Source organism: Bubalus bubalis, chromosome 10 (assembly GCF_019923935.1).
Source record: "Bubalus bubalis isolate 160015118507 breed Murrah chromosome 10, NDDB_SH_1, whole genome shotgun sequence".
NCBI classification, from domain to species: domain Eukaryota; kingdom Metazoa; phylum Chordata; class Mammalia; order Artiodactyla; family Bovidae; genus Bubalus; species Bubalus bubalis.
Window position 1 is genome coordinate 10,878,378 of NC_059166.1, and position 22,376 is coordinate 10,900,753.

Sequence of the window (22,376 nt, forward strand, 5' to 3'; positions counted from 1 at the left end):
TGACCTCCCATGCATCTTGCCTCATCGCCTCTTCTCCACTAGTCAAGTTCTGTGTGACAATGTCGTTATTTCTGTGTCTGTCTCATCTTCCTCTGTGAGATTTTGAGAGCCATGTTCACGTTGGGATTTGTCTCCCTGCCCCACACATAGTCTGGTGGGGCTTGGACACCTTCAGTGACCAATGAGTAGTTCTTGCAAAATGAACAACTGAAGGACTGTTGATGTCTGAAAGATCCAGGAGCTGGGGTAGAATCACAAGACATGAGGCGTAAAAGAAGCATTCAGGAGGCGAGTGAGAGAACTGAGGGCCCAGGAGAAGTGACTTGCAGATCTGGGTGAGTGTCTGGGGCTGAGGGGTGGGATTTCTCTGGAGTCATTGTTCCCAGAATCAGACAAGGGCCTGTCCTGGTCCTGTTGCTTCATTAAGGTCTTGCTTTTCTGAAACTGCAAGGTTGGCTCAATCCCTCATGTCTCCAGCTTTTGACACATGGAGGTGGCCTGACACTTGGCACGCTTTTTCCTTCTTACAGATGCCATTTCAAGTCCTTCGTCTCAAGTAGGAGGGGAGATCCATTTCTTCCTATAACAAAAAAATAAGCTTCCTATAACAAAAAAGCCTTATAATGGGGCCCCTGTAGCTGGCAAACTGCCCCTGCTGCTGCTGCTGCTGCTAAGTCACTTCAGTCGTGTCTGACTCTGTGTGACCCCACAGATGGCAGCCCACCAGGCTCCACGGTCCCTGGGATTCTCCAGGCAAGAACACTGGAGTGGGTTGCCATTTCCTTCTCCAATGGGTGAAAGTGAAAAGTGAAAGTGAAAAGTGAAAGTGAAGTTGCTCAGTTGTGTCCAACTCTTAGCGACCCCACAGACTGCAGCCTACCAGGCTCCTCCGTCCATGGGATTTTCCAGGCAAGAGTACTGGAGTGGGGTGCCATTGCCTTCTCTGGGCAAACTGCCCCAGGAGAGAACAATAAGTGATAATGATATTTTTTCAGTTTCAGTTCAGTTCAGTTCAGTCACTCAGTCGTCTCTGACTCTTTGTGACCCCATGAATTGCAGCACGCCAGGCCTCCCTGTCCATCACCAACTCCCGGAGTTCACTCAGACTCACGTCCATCGAATCAGTGATGCCATCCAGCCATCTCATCCTCTGTCACCCCCTTCTCCTCCTGCCCCCAATCCCTCCCAGCATCAGAGTCTTTTCCAGTGAGTCAACTCTTCGCATGAGGTGGCCAAAGTACAGGAGTTTCAGCTTTAGCATCCTTCCTTCCAAAGAACACCCAGGACCGATCTCCTTTAGAATGGACTGGTTGGATCTCCTTGCAGTCCAAGGGACTCTCAAGAGTCTTCTCCAACACCACGGTTCAAAAGCATCAATTCTTCAGCACTCAGCTTTCTTCACAATCCAACTCTCGCATCCATACATGACTACTGGAATACCATAGCCTTGACTAGATGGACCTTTGTTGGCAAAGTAATGTCTCTGCTTTTGAATCATTTCTTCATTCAACAGATGTTTATTGGGTAACTAGTGTGTACTGGATGCTCAGTTCAATGAGATAACGATAAAGTGAAGGACAGTAAATCCCCTACATACAAATAAATACCATTCTGAGAGCATGTTTGTAAGTCCAATTTGTTCATAAATCCAATAGAGTTAGCCTGGGAACCCAACTAACCTGATCAGCTTACAATACTGTACTGTAGTAGGTTTATAATACTTTTCATACAAATAATACATAAAAACGCAAAAAATGTTTTCAATTTTATAGGATAGTACCTTGAAAAGTACAGTACAATAGGTGGCATACAGAGGCCAGGGTCAGTGAACAGGAAAGAAGAGCAACTCACGTGGGAGATAGTAGAGCTGAAGGATCATCAGCAACAGGAGATGGAGGGCAAGCTGCAGTTTCACTCACACCTGACGCTGATGGCACAGATTCTGGTTCCTTGCTGGGTTCAAATCAGTCTTCACCCTTCTTGCTTCCGGACATCATGGGCTTGATGATGCACGACTGTATACAGTACTGTACCCTAAAGTCCACAAAACCACAGCCGCCTGTAGAACATGCACGCACGGGACAATGTATGCCGGACACGAGAACTCACTTACTCGATCTTACTCGATTGGACGTGGAAACACGTTTGCCTCTTTGAAAGTTTGCCACTTGAAGGTTCGTATGTAGGGGACTTACAGCGCTACTGTTTAAAAGGTTCTGTGGTAGGGAAAACATGTTTCTCTGGAGGCATCAAGGACAAGCTCCTAATCCAGCGCTGGGGCGGGGGCGTGGTGAGAGCAGCCCAGGAGAGGTGGGGAAGATGCCGTCTAAGGCAGAGGGTTTGGCAGGTGGGGAGGAGGCAGGCATGTGCCACCATAGGCGTGGGGGCCAGGAGGGGAGAGGAAGCCTGGCTATGCTGGTGCGAAATGTGGGCAGAGGGGGAGCAGAGACAAGGCATCGCACCTGCCTGTCGGGAGCTCATCCAGAGAGCACGGGAGTCTTCCTGGGAGGCAGAGCGGAGGGCAGCACCAGTAGGGTTTGGCCAGAAGACATGCATTTAGCTTGGGAAGTGGGACACTGCAGGCCTGTTTAGAAGCACAGGGAATGACGAACTGAAGCTGCATGTGCCCATCGCCCACTTTCTTTCTTTTTTAATATTTATTTGACTACTCCCAGTTGGTCTTAGTTGTGGCACATGGGATATTCCATCTTCATTGCAGTGTGCGGGATCTAGTTCCCTGACCAGGGATTGAACCTGGGCCCCCTGCCTTGGTAGCACAGAGTCTTAGCCCCAGGACCACCAGGGAAGTCCCCCATCACCCACATTCGATAGTGGTCAATTCACAGCTCACTTGGTTTTCTCTCTTCTCTTGCTCACTCTCCTTTACCTCTACCTGGATTATTCTGAAGCAGGTCCCTGGCATCTTGTCATTTCTTTTGTAAACATTTTTATATGTGTCTCTGAAAGATACTGCTAAGTTGCTTCAGTCATGTCTGACTCTGTGCGACCCCAGAGACGGCAGCCCACCAGGCTCCCCCGTCCCTGGGATTCTCCAGGCAAGAACACTGGAGTGGGTTGCCATTTCCTTCTCCAATGCATAAAAGGGAAAAGTGAAAGTGAAGTCGCTCAGTCATGTCTGACCCTCAGCGACCCCATGGACTGCAGCCTACCAGGCTCCTCTGTCCATGGGATTTTCCAGGCAAGAGTACTGGAGTGGGGTGCCATTGCCTTCTTTGCTCTGAAAGATAAGAACTCCTTTAAAAAATAACCATGGTATTATTATGGGAAAGATCGAAGGCAAAAGGAGAAGAGGGTGGCAGAGGATGCGATGGTTGGATAGCATCACTGACTCAGGGGACATGAACCTGGGCAATCTCCAAGAGATAGTGAAGGACAGGGAGGCCTGATGCGTTTCAGAACGTGGGATCACAAAGAGTCAGACATGACTTGCTGACTAAACAACATCATTATGTAACAGTTCTAAGGAACACTAAAGAACTAAATAAGTGAGTGAAGTTGCTCAGTCGTGTCCGACTCTTTGCGACCCCATGGACTGTAGCCTACCAGGCTCCTCCGTCCATGGGATTTTCCAGGCAAGAGTACTGAAGTGGGTTGCCATTTCCTTCTCCAGGGGATATTCCTGACCCAGGGATTGAACCCAGGTCTCCTGCACTGCAGGCAGACGCTTTACCATCTGAGCCACCAGGGAAGTTCTCCAAGAGTACTGGAGTGGGTTGCTATTTCCTTCTCCAAGGGATCTTCCCAACCCAGGGATCGAACCCAGGTCTCCCACATTGTGGGCAGACACTGTACCACCTGAGCCATCAGGGAAGCCCTAAATAACTAAATACCCAGTCTTAAGTTTCTCCTTACTTCTGTATGTACACACACACACACACATACACAAACTGACTTTATATATAAAGGAGGAAATTGTATAAAATGTTTCTTACAGTTTTTTTTTTTTGATCCAGTAACGTTCATATGTTACGATTGTTGATATTTCTTAAGTATTTTATAGTCTGTACCCCTTGCATCTCTCTTTCTATTTCTCCTTGTATTTCTCTGCAGTATATTTGTTGAAGAATGCTATTTTGGGTTCTATAGTGTTCTCCCCAGTTTAGATACACGGCCTGCTCACAGTGGTATCATTTAGCATGTTCTTCTGTTCTCTTTAATTCCTGTCAGTTGGGGGTGGATGAAATTCAGGGTTGGTCCTGTGAGTGAGTGGACCTCATAGAATCTGTCTTGGTTCAGGACTTTCTAGTATCTTAGTAATTTTTCACGGTGCCCAAAGAATATTTAACAGTTCAGTTGACTGAGTAGTTATATTTAAACAGCCTACTAAATACTTATGCCCTAGCAACTTAGTGGCCTTTTGAAAATTAATATGCATATATTGAATGAAAAAAATTTTCATTGCATTTTAAAGCACAATTTCTTACTAGTTGAGCATGGAAGAGCTTCTCACACCTTGGAATCCTATTGGACACGACTGCCCTTATTTCCTCTTTCATATTTATTTTTGCCAGATTTTACTTTTTTTGTGGTAAAATAGACAAAACACAGGGTTTCCCAGGTGGCTTACTGATAAAGAATCTGCCTGCCAATGCAGGAGATGTGGGTTTGATCCCTGGGTGGGGAAGATACCCTGGAGGAGGAAATGGCAACCCACTCCAGTACTCTTACCTGGAGAATCCCATGGAGAGAGGAGCCTGGCGGACTGCGCTATAGTCCATAGGGTTGCAAAGAGCTGACCATGTCTGAGCGACAGTGCGCATGCAGACAAAACATAAAATGTGCCATTGCAACCGTTTCAAAGCGTACAACTTAGTGGCATTAGCCCATTCAAAATGCTGTGCGACCACCACCATCAAACCCATTAAACTCTAACTCCCCAATCTTCCCTTCCACTAACCCTGACCAGTCATTATTCTTTCTGACTCTAAGAAATTAGCTACTCTAGCTACCTCAGCTCCGATGGTAAAGAATCTGCCTGTAATGCAGGAGACCCAGGTTCGATCCCTGGCTCAGGAAGATCCCCTGGAGAAGGGAATAGCAACCCACTCCAGTGTTCTTGCCAAGGACAGAGGAGCCTAGCAGGCTGCAGTCCATGGGGTCTCAAAGAGTCAGATATAACCAAGCGACTAACACACAGCAGCCTCAAGAGTCAGACATAACCAAGCGACTGACACACAGCCGCCTCAGAAAACTGGAGTCATACGCTGCCTGTCCTTTTGTATTTGCTCGTCTCATGTATGTGATGCTTTCCAGGTTCGTCTGTGTCGCGGCGTGTGCTCGTGCTAGTTCTGCCTTCCTGTTTAGGGCTGAATAACATCCCGTGGTACGCATGCACACGTTTTGTCCGCTGTTCCTCTGTTGGTGGACGTTCCTCTGTCTGGGTTGTTGCCCGCTGTTGGCTGTTGTGAATAGTGCTTCCGTGAACCTTGATGCAGAAGCATCTGCTTTCATGTCTCTGCGGTATTTAGCAAGGTGCTTGCTTCTGTCACGTCAGCCCGGGTACCCAGACTCACAAAGATGTGCTGTCCTTGGAAAGAGTGTGGGGTGATCTCACGAGGAGAACGAGAACTGCCTGAATCATGGTTTGCACCGTGCCGACAGTTGTTGAATTCTGCCGCATCCCTTAAAAATTCAACATCTGTGGCAGCCGTGTGAGTTGAAGGAAGTGCCTCAGCTGCAGTTTGGCTTGGAAATTGCAGGTGTCAGGTTTATATTTGGGAAGACCTTCTGACTTGGAGGGGGTTGAGGAGGCTGGGGACCCAGACACAGGAGATGGTGATGGGGGCTCAGGCAGGGATGCTGGACTTGAGAGGTGCGGAGGGAGCTGGTGACTCTCGCTGGAGTTGCTTTTGGTTCAAAGGGAGAAACGTCTCAGAGCCGCCGCAGCCTGGTGAGCACAGGAAGGCGCCGTGCGATGGGGTGGCCACCTTTGGTCTCCAAACAGTAGTGCTGGACCCATCACGAGGCTGAGGCCAGTCACCATGGTGACCTCTATCCCAGTTTCTGAGTAGCTCTTAGGTGCAGCTCTTATCACTACAAGTGCGTCACAGATAAATCAGTTGGCAGATCAACCCGTTCTTGCTTTGGCTTTTCTTCGTCTATTCGGATCTTCTGCCTGGAAAAGCAGAGGGGAGGCAAGTGTTGAACCGTCTATACCAGAGCAGTGGCTTCAGTTCGGAGGTGGAGACCCTGGCTCCATTAGAATACTCTTCTTTGCTAGGTTGAAAGAATGAAAATTTCTTATAGATTTGGTGGAAAAAAAAAAAGAATCCAGTGTTTTGTCTAACTTGCAGTGGATCGCTGAAACTGCCCTAATGACCAGCAGGCAGGAGACATTCAGCTCTGCTTCTCTTCTTGTTCTGAGGGTCATGCTTACCTGCCTGTGACGGCTGGTGACACTATCAGAAATTGGTCTGTGACCCTGGAAGAGGTTCTCATAGAGCTCGGCGATCACCCTGTGTGGTAGAACCAGTGTCTGGTTCAAGTCTTCACTGCTTTATCCAGAAGGAGTTCTCTGACAGCTCTCTTCTGCTGGACTCAGAGACTCTCTCCAGCAGGGAGGAGGGCAGAGCCAGCCCTGCCAGTTGTGGGAACTTGGTTCTCCCCTGTGACATGAGACTTCCAGGGCCTCCCGCACAGGGTCAGGGGTGGCTGTGGGTCTCCTCAGATCACCTCAGAAGCTCTTCAGGAAGAGCTTTGCCAAGTGCCAAGAGCCAGTCAGGCAGTATCCCAAGCCAGTCAGGCAGTATCCCAAGCCAGGAATCCATGACCCGGAGCAGGCTCTAAGCTGTGGAAACTCAGGAAACCAGAGGCCCAGCCGTGTCCCCACAGGTGGCAGTCGGTGACGCCAGGTCTCTTGGCAGCTCTGAGTTCTCACAGTGAGTTCGTGTTGGTGCCCGATTGATTGTGTTGACCTGAGAGTCAGCGCATCCCTGTCCCATGTCACGCTGCAGAGAGAGGCGTTTACGACGGGCGATTCCTCAGTATTTATAGAGCACCTCTGAGGAGCCAGCGTTGTTCTTCACTCCGCCAACACCAGGAGGACAAATAGACTTTCTCCCTGGTCACGTGGGGCCTGCCGTGAGGGTGAGAAAGACATGAAAAACCCACAACAGCAACAACAAATAATCCCCACGCGAATGAATGTGTGCTGAGAACTGGGACAAATGCCAGGAGGGAAAAATGAAGAGGTTCTCATAGGAGGGCTGAGAGGGGGGGTGGCTCTGTAAGGAAATAGCTTGGGCCCAAGACCTGTGGTGAATGGAGGTGACCCAAGGAGACCCCCCACCCTCCAAGGAAGGCCCGAAGGCCACTGCTATCCAGTTAGCCATCAAGGTGACTGGCGGTGAGCTGGAAAGGGCAGCAAAGCTGTCACCCAGGGCTCCACAGCCCATGTCATCTGACCTGCCATGGAAACTACCCAGGGTTCATAAGCAGGGTGGCGCCCCGCGTTTAGAAGGGTCTGTCTGTCTCCTCCCATGGAGGAGAGGCCACAGCAGGCAGAGCAGACGTGGGAAGCACTTAGGTGTCGCCTGTGTCCCCAGGTGGAGGTGGTGGGGCTGCAAGAGGAGACGTAGGATTGCAGAGAGCTGGGCTGGGCTGGATGCACAGGGTGCCAGCGAGGGAGGCGGCCAGGCTCGGACATGGCCCGGGCTCCTGATGAAGGTGAAAGTCACTCAGTCATGTCTGACTCATTGTGACCCCATGGACTATACAGTCCATGGAATTCTCCAGGCCAGAATAATGGAGTGGGTAGCCTTTCCCTTCTGCAGGGGATCTTCCCTACCCAGGGATTGAACCCAGGTCTCCTGTATTGCTCCTGATGGGTACAGCCAAATGCAGGAAGCCCTGTTTACTGAGGGGACACTGGAATCCTGGGCCAGGCATTGTGTTAGCTTCCTAGAGCTGCTGGAACCAAGTGCCACACACTGGGTGTCTTGGGTGTGTGCTTAGTTGCTCAGTCTTGTCCTACTCTTTTGACCCCATAGACTGTAGCCCGCCAGGCTTCTCTGTCCATGGGATTCTTCAGGCAAGAATACTGGAGTGGTTGGCATTTCCTGCTCTAGGACGGAAGTGGGTTGCCATTTCCTTCTCCAGGGTGTCTTAAAGCAAAGCAATTCATTTATTTGATTTATCTTCTGGAGCCGAGAAGTCTGGCATCCAGGTGTCTTCTGGGCTGTGCTGTCTTTGAAGTCTCTCGGGGAGGACCCCTCTTCACCCCGTCCAGCTCCTGGTGGCCGCAGGTGTTCCGTAGCTGGTGGAGCATTGCTGCGCCCTCTGCCTCTGTCTTTGGGACGTCTCCCTGAGTCCTGTGTCTTCCCATCTCTGTCTTCTCACAGGGACCCCAGTCATGTTGATTCACAGCCCACCACACTCCACTGTGACCTCTCCTCAGTCACTGACATCTGCAGTCAGCTCCCATTTGGAGGTACTAAGGGTTATATCTTTTTTTTGGGGGGGTGAGTGGGGGGAACACAATTAAACCCATAACAGGCATGCTGCATTTGAGGTGGTTGTAGACCTCCAAGTCAAGAATGGCAGTTGAACCTCAGAAATGAAGCTTGGGTTTAGACCTCACATGAGGATGGATGAGATCCTCTAACGAAGAAACGTTGAATGAGAAAGAAGAAGAACTTGAACTCAGTCCTGAGGACCTCCAGAGGCCAAGAAACTTGAAAAGGAGACTCAAGAGGGGATTACACAGATCAAACCTCATGTTCTTCCGCAAACTAGAAAGTGTCCCATCTGGGACATGACAGACCTGAAGAATTCTGGATCCTAGAGGTTGAATATTTGTTACTACCCAGTGTTACCCATAATTACTGATTCATGCAGCCTGTGCTCTTGCTAGTGAAAGAAACTTTGACTAATCTCTTTCTGAAAAGAGAACCTTTTCTGAGGGAAGTCAGCCACTTAATGTCTTCCTTCTCAAGTTTATCGTTTCACCTCTCAGTTGTACCCAGCGAAGCCTCTCTCATTGGACTCACTCCCGGGAGGTTATGAAGGATGCTGTTGTTCCAAGGTAGTCGAGATGCAGAGTGAAATGAAATGGACAGATGTACACTGGCCTGAGCCAAGGGGCAGGTTCCCCTGATGTCTGTCCCCTGGGTGGAACCTCCTCCCCCATGAAACAGTGTGCTTGCTCAGATTCTCGGTCGAGGCTGAGCGGGGAGCCGTGGAGGAACGGGTATGGGAACCAACATGTGGGTCAGTGGGCTCGGCACTTCACGTCCGCTCTCCTGGGAGAGGTGCTAGCATCCTCCTCACGCTGCAGACAGGAAGTAGATGCCCCAGGAGATCCACTGATTCATCCAGGGTCATGTAGCAGAGCTGGGATGTTTTTTCTCCCTGCTAAGTATGCCTTCAATATGGTCTATCTGACCCCTGAAGGAAGCTTGCCAGGCCTGCCCCCAGTCACATTTACAAGACACAGTGGCTACCTACCATAGAGAATGAATTCCTTGGCCCAGGGTGGCAGGATGAAGGAATATCATGGCTTTGTGTACCATCTAGGGGAATTTGGGATCTTTTATCTGTTTCTCATATCATGAAGCCTATTGACTCAAAATCCCCCCACTGGTGGAGGAAAGAGTTTTATTTGGGAAAATATCCCTGGTGGTTTTGATGTTTCCCGCTCTTCCAGATTAAGGATGATCTCTGCTGGGCCCTGGAGCCAGAGGGGACATGCTGGTTGGATTGGCCCTTCCTTTGGCCTTGCTGAAGGGCCTGCTGAGTTTTCATGTCATCTGAAGCTTTAAGACCTAGGAAGCCTCAAGTGCCCATGTAGTGGAGCCTGTGACCCTGGGGCACAGCACAGTGCTCCAGCTTAGCTGGTGTTTGGTGGCCTAAGCAGAGCTGGAGATGACCGTCAGAGCCTCCAGACAGATCTGGAATTGAATCCCAGCTCTCCTGGCTGTGACTTTGAGTAAATTGTTTAACATCTTTGGGGCTGATTTTCTTCATCTCAAAATGGGAGCATCTTTCTCATACAGTTGAGAAGAACATGAATGTTAGGACACAGTGAACCTCCATTATGGAATAAGGGAAAGAGTATAGCTTTGCTAGACCCTGATGCTGGGAAAGATTGCAGGCAAAAGGAGAAGGGAGTGACAGAGGATGAGATGGTAGGATGGCATCACTGACTCAATAGACATGAATGTGAGCAAACTCCGGGAGGTAGGGAAGGACAGGGAAGCCTGAAGTTCTGCAGTCCATGGGGGTCACAAAAAGTCAGACACGAGTGAGTGACTGAACAACAAGGGTGACCAGCTTGCCCAGAAGTTTTCTGGTTTAAACTTAAAAATCCCTTGCCCTGGGAACCCTTCAGTCCCAACAGATCTGGGACATTTGGTCACTCTGTGCTTGATACAAGTTAGCCGCTCAGTAATAAAGATGACTAACCTGCCTTGTTGCCTTCCCTCTAGTCACATCGTGTTGGTACTCACTAGGGGAGCCAGTTTTTCCTTGAGGCAAAGGAGGGAAGTCTTCTGCATCCTTCCCGTGGATGACGGTGCCTTTGAGACAGAGGTGTTGAAATGACGACTCTGTAAGTTCCCTCTGATCTACACCAGGTTGGGTCTGAAGTCCCCTGAGGTGTGTGCCCCCCATTTACAGAATTGCTGATCCAAGTTGAAGTACAGACAGTGTGCCTGGAATCTGGTGCAGATTACAGTCTTCTAGGGGAAGCAAATGACCTCCTGAGGTGGGCCAGCCAGGTGGTTATTTCTTATTTTGGGGTGGACAGAGCAAGGCACAAAGCTTCCAGAACCTAAATCCTCTAGCAGCAGGAGCTGAGGCAGGCAGGAAAGATCTCCCGTTCTGTGCAAGAAAATCCAGATCTCCCCCTGAGCAATCTCTATGTGAATTAAGCTCCTGAAATTGTGCTAAACTATTTGATTTAAATACTGGTCTGTCTAGGGATGAAGACCCAGGCAGTGTAGATTCCCATTAATAATGAATGATTTGCTGTATCCTAATCCTGTTAAGCATACAGCTCTCTGCAAATGTATAATATTAGTGGCAACGTGTGTTTGTGAATTAAGCCCTTGGTGTATCAGGTTTATGAGCCTAATTGTCTATTCAAAAGGCTATCACTTTATCATGTCATGAAAATTAAAAAGGTCCCTTTTGTTGGAGTGTTCTGTTAATCCTCCGAACGATATTTTCTCTTTCTTTCTCATTTTCTTCTTATTGAGCTTTATTAGGATTTAAATGCAACTGAAGCAAATCCTGCCGTTCCACTGAAATTGATTATTAAAATAACCGATAATTATACATAGGTACTAGAAAATAATACATATGGCACCCTTTCAGGGAGATTAAGGGTTCCCCCCCTCAGATTATGCTAAAGAAGACACAGGGCACTAAGAACAGAACAGTACAATGTATCTCTGAAATGCGTTAAAGATTTAGTGACGGTTCTACTTCCTTGAGGAAGAAGCTAAAATTATCATCTGGATCCAAAAATGACATTCGAAGGGAAGGTCTGAACAATTCATTTGCTGGTAATCCTAACATCAGGCACTTCCTGATTGGGAGCGCTTTCCTGTTTAGCTCTTTTATTCATTTTCTTCCAACTATGTCTTTTTCTTTCTTGAAAGAAAAAAAAATCCTTTCACATGAAAAAATTTTGGTGCCTGGTCTCAGTCATAAAATAGCACTCAGGGGAAAGTTGTAGCTAAATTCTGCTGGGCCGTATTTGAACACCAAAAGAATTCATTGCTCTTTTTTGAAAGTTAAAAAACAACCTTTTCTTTTAGTGTGTGTTTAGAAAACTCAGAAGTATCTTTGTTTTTATACTTCAACTGACTCAGGACTCGTAACTGCTTTGTTTGAAGAAACTGGCTTTTGAAAAACAAAGTTTGGGGAGCAGAAAAAGTGCAGGCTCAGCGCCCTGCCCCGCTGCCTGGCACATACATCCCTCCCTTTAGAGGGACGTCCAGAGAGCCCATGTCTGAGTGTTCATAGCAGTGGACCAAGGGACAGATGACTGAACATAGAAAAGGCGAGGGGCTGACCCAGGAGGGGCACCTAGGGAGTCACGGGGCTGGTTTTTCAGTCAGGTGAATGTTCCTTTCAAAAATAATTTCATTTTACTGATTTTTAAAAAAAAAATTTTTTTTTAATGTGGGCCATTTTAAAGGTCATTATTGAATTTGTTACAATATTGCTTCTGTTTTGTGTTTTGGATTTTTGGCCACCAGGCATATGTGGTATCTTAGCTCCCCGGCCAGGGATCGAAGCTGCACCCCCGGCACTGGAAGATGAAGTCTTAACCACTGGATATCAGGGAAGTCCCCAGAATGATTTTAAAAATACTTGTGTTGGGAGACTAGACGTGTTTTCCAATTAGGCTCCAATTAGATTAGAATCACAGACTGTAAAGATGGAAGGGACCTTCAAGGACACGGCATAGTCCAGAAAACATATATGGATGGATGCCCTTATGGTAGGATAGCTTTTTTCCTAGAAAATTCATAGGGTGCTTGAAAATTGCCCAATGCCAGTTAGCGTCATAGTTGGTGAATAAGGTGGCTCACCAAACAGAGAGCTTTGGTTTTGCCCATTTGACGTTTGCTTTCCTTCTTTTGATGCTGCTCCCTAATTTTTATTTAAGGAAAGCACCCACTCCCTGCTCTCAGTCTGCAGGGATGGGAAGGGATCTGCTCACCTTACACCCCTGGCTTTTGGCCATCGGCAAATCCTCCCTTCTTCATGGTGATTGTCCAGGATTGACACGCCTAAATGAGCCAGTGAGAGTCAGGCCCCGAACTTGTGTTGCCACTTCTGGGGTGAAAGGAGGGTGAATTCTTGAGCTACTGGCTGACGTCTTGCCACAAGGGAGGAGCCAGCTGGGGAAAAACACAAACTCAGAGGAGAACTCAGCTGGAAAGAGACCATGGCTGTAGCCCTGCCTGCACCCGACTTTCCAGTCTTTCCCTTTTTATGTTTCAAGCCTGTTTGAGTTGGAGTTTCTATCACTTAAACATAAAAGGGTTCTGCATGTTAGTGTTGTCAAGCAGGATAAAATACTTTAGAAAGCAATATTTGAAATAAAGTGATAGATTAATATTCCTACATGGCTTTGTAAAAAAGGAATTAACGATTCTTTGTGTCCTCATCATAGAGCCCATGTCACCTTTGGAAGGTAGGGTGATATCGTAGTTAATGGGAAAGAGCGGAATGTGGTCTTCCATCTTAGAGGCATCTGATTTTAATTCTGGTGGAAATAAGAAAGTCTATATTTGCATGTTATAGGTGCCAGTCATGTTAGATCTGTATCCTAAACTATAATATGTTATGTACCAGTCTCTGCACTGGCCTCAATCCTGAATTAGAAACTGTTGGTGTAGGTGTTGGGCTGAGGTGGTCCAGAAGAAGCATAAACCCACAGTTTTGGAAGAGGGTGTATTAGTTCCCAATACCTGTGTAACCAAGGAGCAACAAGCTTAGTACATTTATCATTGGATAGTTTTCATCAGTCAGGATCTGGGCACAGCTTAACTGGGTCCTCTGCTTGGGGTCTCATAAGGCAGCAGTCATAATATAGGTGAGGCCCGTTTCTATCTGGAACTTGAGAGTCCTCATTCAAGTTCACGTGGTAGTTAGCAGAATTCAGTTGCTGTTGGTGTGGGTCCCGTTTTCTGTCAGTTGGTGACACCGTCCGCTCCTTCCTAGGTGCTCTGACAACATGGAAGCGTGCTTCCTCAAGGCCAGCCTGCAGTCCTTATTGCTGCTGCAGCAAAGTACCACAGAGGTAGTGGCTTAAAGCAACACCAGTGTATTGCTTTATGCTTGCCGCTCTGCAGAGGTCTGGGCACAGTCGGAATCAACTGGTTTCTCTACTTTGGGTCCCACAAGATGTGATCACAAGGGCTGTGATCCTTTCTGGAGGTTTTGGGGAAGTAGCTCCTTCTAAGCTCACTCTGGTTGTTAGCAGGATCCAGTTCCTTGTGGTTGTAGGACTGTAGCCCATTTCCTTGCTGGCCGTCAACTGGGGGCCACCTTCGGCTCCTAGAGACCTTTCTCTGGTCCTTGCACTTGGCCCCTGCGTCTCAGAACCAGCAACAGTGCCTTGAATCCTTTGACTCTGGGAGCGTCTCTAGCTTCCTCTTGGCCGCATCTCACCTGCCTCTCTACTGCAGCACTTCTCTGACTCCTGCCAGAGAAATTTCTGTGTTTTTAATGGTTTATATGATGAGATTGAGCCCACTCACATAATCCAGGGTAATCTCCTTAGAAGTCTGTAATCTTAATCACATCTGCTGAGTCTCTTTTGTTACCCAATGAGTTCTGGAATTAGAGCATGGCCATCTTTGCTGGGGTAGGGGGGATCATTCTGCCTACCAAGCCAATGAAGAGAATCTCATTCCCTTGGCTAGAATGGAGGTAGGATGTGACATAATCACAGGAAGGACTATCCAGTCACTTCTGCTCTTCTCTGTGGGCCAGAAAGACATTCCAGGTTCCACCTGCACTCAAGGGAAGGGGACTACATGAGTCTGTGATCCACAGGGATCCCACCGTGGGGGTTAACTGAGACTGGGTGGCCTCATGGTTGTTGAACTAGGCGACCTTTCAGACCAGTGCTCCAGTGAGAAGGAGGCAGGCCCTCTTCCAGCCTTACCAGAATATTCTTTCCCCACCCAGGTCAGCTCTGGGCAGCGTTCTCTTGCCTGGGTCTTCCCTCTCTGATTTACTACTGTTTCTCCCCACCTATGTGAGTTTAGTTGGGAATTTTGAGGTTTCCTTTAGAGTGGCCTGGCCAGGCCTTACTTTTATACTTTAGATCTGCAGAATCTATTTCTCTGGGCTGAAAAGAGTGAGTCTAAGGTTTAGATGGGGAGTTATTTTGTGCCTGAGTGAGGGTTGTGCTGCAGGACATGTAGAGTGTCCCTTTGGGTCCACGTATAGGGTGGACTCTTGGACCCACCTGCCTATGGTACAGCCTGTGGAGTGAGGGGATGTGGGATAATGCAGGGAGAGTGGGGTGGTCCTTCCTACTCTGGGGGACATCCGAGGAGAGCATTTAAAACCATGCACACACTCTTGTTGGGAATGCAAATTAATGCAGACACTATGGAGAACAGTGTGGAGATTTCTTAAAAAACTAAGAATAAAACTACCGTGTGACCCAGCAATCCCACTACTGGGCGTATACCCTGAGAAAATCTTAATTGAAGAAGACAGATGTACCCCAGTGTTCACTGTAGCACAATTTACAATAGTGGGGACATGGAAGCAACCTAGATGTCCACTGATAGATGAATGGGTAAGGAAGTTGTAGTATATACATACAGTGAAATAATACTCAGTCATAAAAAGGAGCTCATTTAAATCATTCTAGTGAGGTGAATGAACCTAGAGCCTATTATACAGAATGAAGTAAGTCAGAAAGAGAAGAACAAATATTGTATATTAATGCATATATATGGAATCTAGAAAAATGGTACCAATGAACCTATCTGCAGGGCAGGAATAGAGATGCAGACAGAGACAACAGACTTGTGGGCACAGCAGAGGAGGGAGAGGGTGGGGGAAATGGACAGAGTAGCACTGAAACGTGTCGTCACCGTATGTGAAACAGATGACCAATGGGAAGTCGCCGTATAACACAGGGCGCTCAGCAGGGTGCTCTGTGACAGCCTGCGGGGGGGGGGGGGGGGGGTGTGGGGGAAGGCGCGGATGGGGAGGGAGGCTCAGGAGGGTGGGGATGCGTGTGTGCTTATGGCTGATTCACGTTGTTGTGTGGCAGAAGCCAACACAATATTGTAAAGCAATTATCCTCCAATTAAAAATAAGTTTGAAACACACACACACACACACACAGAAGTGTTGTGCCGAGAGCCCACTCTCCTTGGCCTCGTTCACCCTGGCTGCATTCTCAACCCTCTTCTTCCCGTTTCTCCAAAAATTATTTGCAAAAAGATATTCTTACTGACATTCCTAACCATTTACCAGGCATCAGAGATAGAGCCCCTCTTAGGGTGTGAGTGAGTCCCAGTCCTCCCGAGATAATGGCTTGGCTGTGGTCTCAGTTACTACAAACTGGGTGTCTTGTTAAGTAGAGGTTTATCACAATCACAACAAAAAAGAATACAGGATGCCATTAAATACCAGGGTACAAAACCATTTCTTGTATTTCTATTTTCCAATAAAACACAAATATGTTCCTCTCCCAAATAGTGATACTTCTTTTATATCTTTTCTGAAATACACTGTTTTGCATTTTGTCTTATCTAGAAAACAGCCAGTTTCTGTCTTCCCTGCCACCTGCCACATTCAGGCTCTTTGGGAGTTTTGAAATGTGTATGTGTGTGTGCATGCGCGTGTGCATGTATGTGTTTATGACTGGTTATCTTTGTGATAGGTGGGGGTCCAGAAGTTGACTGTCTTTAAATGAATTGAATAACACTAAAATATCGTCCCTACTCATTGTCGATTTTATGCTGAATGTTCTAAGCCGTGAAGTGGCAGCTGTTGTTTTGTGTTTCCACTGAATAGTGGATAGCTCAAATGTCTCCCCATCTTTAATAAGACCCAAGTCTACTCATCTACCATGTGTGGAAAGAGATGAGAAAAATACATACATGCCCTGTTGGTTCTGGGTATGCGTTTTGTCAGTGCCATGAACTTGCTGGGGATCAGTCTTAAATGTCCAGCTTAAGGTGAAACTCAAAGAGAAACTGTAAAATGGGATGTCATGCTCTTGGTCCAGTGGTTTTACAGGCGGATTAATTCTGAGATGTATTTAACTAGGCTGGAGTATCAGAGATTTTGATAGATAAGAATAAGAGCTCTAAAAGGATCCTCTGATAAATTAAGACTTATTTCACTGTCTTATCCTGGTCCTTTGACAAAGCCCTTTCATCCAAGTGTCTGGGCTTTCACCTTCATTCCTACATCATTCTTTAGACAGATTATCTTATATCATTTAACAGATCCCAAGCTCTGAGGCTCAGTGAGCTCTCTTCCCTTTTTTGACCTGATTTGTCCTCGTAGCCGCTGACTTGTTCCTCTTTCTTGCTGTGAAGACTGGCAGGTGGAAGAGAACCTCAGGTTAATGGTGACTTTTGCCCAAAGTCCCAAATGTTCCCAAGTGGAGATGGTGCAGAGAATGCAAAGTGATGGAAAAGGCAATGGCACCCCACTCCAGTACTCTTGCCTGAAGAGTCCCATGGACAGAGGAGGCTGGCAGGCTGCAGTCCATGGGGTCGCTAAGAGTCGGACACGACTGAGCGACTTCACTTTCACTTTTTACTTTCATGCATTGGAAAAGGAAATGGCAACCCACTCCAGTGTTCTTGCCTGGAGAATCCCAGGGACGGGGGAGCCTGGTGGGCTGCCGTCTATGGGGTCGCACAGAGTCGGACACAACTGAAGCGACTTAGCAGCAGCAGCAGCCAAGGTTAAGTTTTTTTGTGTGTATGTGGTTGTATTATAGACATACAGTAAAGCAAAAAATATGGACCACTACTCAAGTATATAGTTTGAGCCTTTAAAAAAAGCGTATGTAAACACTCGTGTATCCATCATTTAGTGACGATATGATATAACATTTCCAATATCGCAGAAGTTTCCCTCATTCCCCTTCCCAATCTATACACACCCCCGTCTTTTCCCTGTTTTTAAAAAAAAAAAAAAAAAAAGAATGCAAAGTGAATGACGCCTTTGCTGTTCAGTTTCTATTAAGACCCGTTTTCTGACTTATTAGTAAATAGCCAGGTGCCCCCATAGCCGAGTGGAATGAATCTGAGGGGATGGGGGCTCCCCGGTGTGCCCAGCTGCCCTGTGCACGTTGCCTAATGTCCTGGACTCCACAGAACATTCAAAAAATTAACACGCTCACCAAATATGTTTTTCTTGCTCATTAACTCGATAAAGCCCACTGATTTTTTAGAATCACAGCAGCAAGTTGTAAATGATGTATGAAATGAAAAATCTTTTCTCGCCCAGTGAACAGGGAGAGAGAACTGAATGCGTTCTCACTGCGGCGCTTACAGTCACGTCTAAACGCAGAGATGGCCACGTACCAGCAGTGACCTCAGCAGACGTCCGGGGTGAGCACGTGTGAGCTCACTGTCAAACCCCTGTGTCCCCAGGAATTCCTCCTCCTCCACATGCTCAGTCGGAGCCCAAAGAGCATGTGGCTGAGAGAAACGCAGCAAGTGACCCAGCTGTCTGCGCTCTGGGGACAGCAGCGGCCTGGGTTCTGATTGGATGTCAGGACCACCCCTCGGGGGCCTCTGGTGTCCGAGGCGTGGTTTGCATCCTGCAGTCGCAGTGGTGGTAGTATGTCGTCCAGCTGCTGCTCTTCACTCGCTGGATAGACTAACACCTCTCTGCAAGCTCAAGCACCCAGCACTGGGCCAGGCATTGTGAAGGACAAAATAAACATAAAATAGAAAATTCCAGCTCCGCATTCAAACTGTCTGTAAGATGACAAAATGGGGAATTTACTAGACATTTCTCTCCCAAACAGAACACTTTTATTCACATTGTTGCCCTTGTGGTGGTGTCACAGTGATTCATAGAATGACCAACAGTGCCTTATATCTTATATCTTGTAGATCGTGTGCATTCGTTGTTTTGAGAAATGGGGAAAGACTGAAAAATGGAGGAAGACAGTTTTCAGTGGCTCTGTCTCATGGGGATGGACCCACATGAACCCAACTCAGGAAGGCTGACGGTGTAGACCAAAATGCTGATTTATTGTTTTGAAATGTGTTCGTGACCTGGGAAGGTGCATTATAATCAGAAGATTGCAGGTGAGCATGGACTCCTAACAAGGGGCTCTGAGAACCCACCCTAGTCATCTTTCTCAGAGAAGCTGGCCTGCCCCTGGGACGGCTGTTGGGCGTCTGGACCAGGCAGCTCTCCCCTCTCAGTCAAGTCGGGAGTCTCCTTCTTTTCCATCTTTCCATGACTGTCCATCCCTCCTGACTGATGTATTCTTTCTTTAGATATTTAACCTCATCAGCCAGTTGACAGTCATGTCCTACAAGCCTGCGGGTCTTTCTTTCTCTAGTTTTAGGAGACCCTGCATGTCTCTTTGGTCTGCAGATATCAATTTTATAGTTCAACCTCGAGGAAATGTTGTCTCCAAGTTTATGAGCCCCCTTTTGTCCCTGTTACCTTCTTCTGTATGGTAATTGTCATGACTCACCCACAACGCTATAGTAGAACAGACAACATCAAGTTTGGAAGTCTGGAAGTCTACCAGAAACCAATGCTACATCCCCACCATGAACACTAACTATGGATTTTAAGTTTGGCTTTGGTTTTGGGGTGAATTTCTGGGAGGTTATCTTTACCCATTTAATCCAGCTGCTTAAATGATAGCCATTCAGCAGCTTGGTGGTACATGAATGTAAATGTGTTAATGTCTTCTTGGGAGAAGACAGAAGGCATCCCCCAGAATGGCCGGGTCATGACCTAACTGTCTGATCGTCTGTCCGTCTTAATAGTCACTGTGTATTTCTATATCATTAGTTTCTCTCCTGGTGCTGCCCTGTCCCTCATGATTGAAAAGGTAGCTGAAATAACTGGATTGCCTTGCGTGGTTGATTTTGGGGGTTGTGTGTGTATATATACACACACATATTATACACACACACATATATATATTCTGACTCCTCTTAATAAAAAACTGCTGATAGTTCAAAAGCTTCCTATGCTTTCATCAATACAATGAATGTGTCCTGAAAAAGACAGTATTCTAAGATGAGAAGTACATCGTTGACATCAGTTGCTCCGTAAATGCCAGAAAGACATTCATCCTCGGGATTCAGTATAGCCACATTTGTAGAAGATAGAATTTCCACATTTCAATATTCACGGAAATTACTCCATTATTTTCCACCCCTCCCCTGCCCTACCCTAACAGCACTGCATTGGAGCCAATTCCATTTTGCATAAAGATGAGCAAATATCAGTCCGAATCCACACAGACCTTTACATAATTATGACTTAAGAAATATCATTTTTAAACAATGAGACTGTGGATAAAGCCTCAGGTGAAGTTATCTCAGAGGCCGTAGGAAGCATGCAGTTTTGAAACATTTGCACTGAGGATTTCACCCTGACAGATGAGGAGGTTTGGGGTGGGCAGAAGACCCGAGAAGGAGACAGATGTGCTGGCAGTGGCCGACAAGCTCCCTTCTCAAATTAAATGGTTGGTAGAAGGAGGTGGACCTCGCTTGGAATCCCTTTACAACCACAGAAAGAGTGGAAAGTGAGCATGGGCCATAGAGGCTTAAAGAATTTGGCAGAATGAATGTAAGATAAAAGTGATGTGTCTGCTCTAGAAACAGATCTCATCTCTGACCAGAGATTTATCCCTGCGAATGCTGGCTGTGTTTACATGCGTCCTGTCTCTGGGAATGCGCATGCTCTCAGTTTCATTTTTCCTCGTAAAGAAGTTCTGTGTGTAAAATGTCCTGGGAGTCACCTTCCATACACTTAATCTGCCTCAGTAGCCCGGGTCATTCCCAGAAAAGCACATTGGGTTTTGCTGTTTACATATCTTGACAAACTCAGCCTCTGAGGCAATGCATATCGAACCAGCTGTAAGGACATTAAAATGAAAAGCTAGCATCTTCCCTGTTCAGTGAAATATTCACTTCAAGGCACACTTACCACTCAGTCTGAATTTAAAAGACACTGCTCGAATGCAAGTTGGAGTTAGTTTGAAAGTTAGTTCACTGCAGAATGCCCTGCAATCAAAGGGGACATTGCCCCTTAAATTTTTAAAGTGTCAAACATGCACCCCACCCAGTAGGACTATATTGATGACAGAGGATAAAATACACATGCATATTTATGACACTTACCTAGGGTTTCTAGGAAGCCTTTCTTCCAGGAACTCAAAAGCTTCACTAGAATTACCTCGGGGACTTCTGATGCTGGGGGAGTCCCCCTAGACTGCCTGGTTCACCTCTTTGCCTCCAGGCAGCCTGATCTCGACAGGTTCCCGCCTCTCCTCCTGCAGTCTCTGGGGGAAGGGGACTCGCAACCTTTATGATAACCCATCTAATAATGAGATTCCTCTGTTACCCTTGAAGCACATTTGTTCTTCTTTCTTTAAAAGAGACTTTAATAGTCTGATCACAATTTATACACTCAGCCTGTTTTAAAGTCACCTTCTCAGCGTGCTTTTCTTAAATACTACAAGCCATTCTTTTCAGGTCTCACTTTTGGATTATCGAGTTGATTTCCTTGCTTTCTTTTCTTCCAGGTGGAGTGGGGCCCTGGGGAGTAAGCATTGGGTGTTTAAGGGAGAGGCGTCTGGGGTCAAATAGACATCAGTGTGAGTGTTTTGAGTGTCAACTCCAGTATTTACTGCCTGTGATTTGGAGCAAATTACTTGGCCTCTTAAAGCTTTGGTTTCTTACTCTGTAAAATGAAGATAATATGGTTGTGACTCACTGAGTTGTCCTGAAGATTAAATGAGATGATAAAGAATTTATACCATGCTGGGCACAGAACTGTTTCTTCCAGTACATTATCTTCAGATTTGGTGTTCCTTATATTCCAAAGGAGATACGTCTTTGAGAAGCTGTGCAAGAGTTCCACTTTGAAAGTGGGGTAGGGGTTTGGGTCCTTTGTGGCCCACACCTGTTCTGTTTGGTCCTAATTTCTTTCCATGTGGTCACTGTTCTTCCCATGCCAGTTGTCAAATATTTAGAAATGAATGAATTCTGAGTTAAGCTGGGAGCTAGCTGAAAGGATATGCAGTCATCTTGAAGACATTATGCTAAGTGGAATGGATCAGAGACAAAAGGACAAGTACTCTGTAATTCCGCAGAGATGAGGTCCCTAAAGGAGTCAAGTTTATCAAGATAAAAAGTAGATAGCCCCAGCCGGATGTGTTGGGGGTGGGGAAGACATGAGGAGTTATTGTTCCATGGGTACAGAGTTTCGATTTGGAAAGATGAAAGACGTTCTGGAGACGGCTATATATATGCACAGCAGTGTGAATATTCTCAATGTACACTTTAAAATGGTAAATTTTATGTTATTCTATTTTATCACAATAAAAAAGAATATATAATGGATAATTTCATTTCTGCAAATAGGAACTCCTTTGATACTGCAAATGATCAGTTTTTTTTAGTTTTACCGAGGCACATTTTCACATATTAGGCTCTCAGTCAATCAACCAAAAATATATTCCCTGCTTGCTTGACCTCAGGGTGTGTCAGCGAATCACAGACGTGGTGAAAGACAGCTCTCTTGTCAATACAGTTGGGGAAAAAGTGAGCACTCAGGCAAAGGGAGGGGAAAACAGAGGAAGTCTTGAAGAAATCAGTTCTGTGCTCCTGCTGATTCCTGAGAAAAGGCAGGGGAAAGAATGC

At 46.7% G+C, this 22,376-nt stretch overlaps 1 long non-coding RNA gene across 2 annotated transcripts in view; it reads left to right on the top strand.

The window, feature by feature from the left end:
- Window positions 1-21,366, top strand: part of LOC123327642 — a 47,900-nt gene extending 26,534 nt beyond the window's left edge. Inside the window, exons 1-4 of one of the 2 annotated variants that reach the window (XR_006639626.1) lie at window positions 10,254-10,567; window positions 17,977-18,080; window positions 18,591-18,788; window positions 21,257-21,366. This is a non-coding gene — a long non-coding RNA (uncharacterized LOC123327642). Of the gene's footprint in view, window positions 1-10,253; window positions 10,568-17,976; window positions 18,081-18,590; window positions 18,789-21,256 lie in introns of those variants that run through there. The other variant, XR_006639627.1, reaches the window with a different exon arrangement.
- The last annotated feature ends 1,010 nt before the right edge of the window (window positions 21,367-22,376 follow it).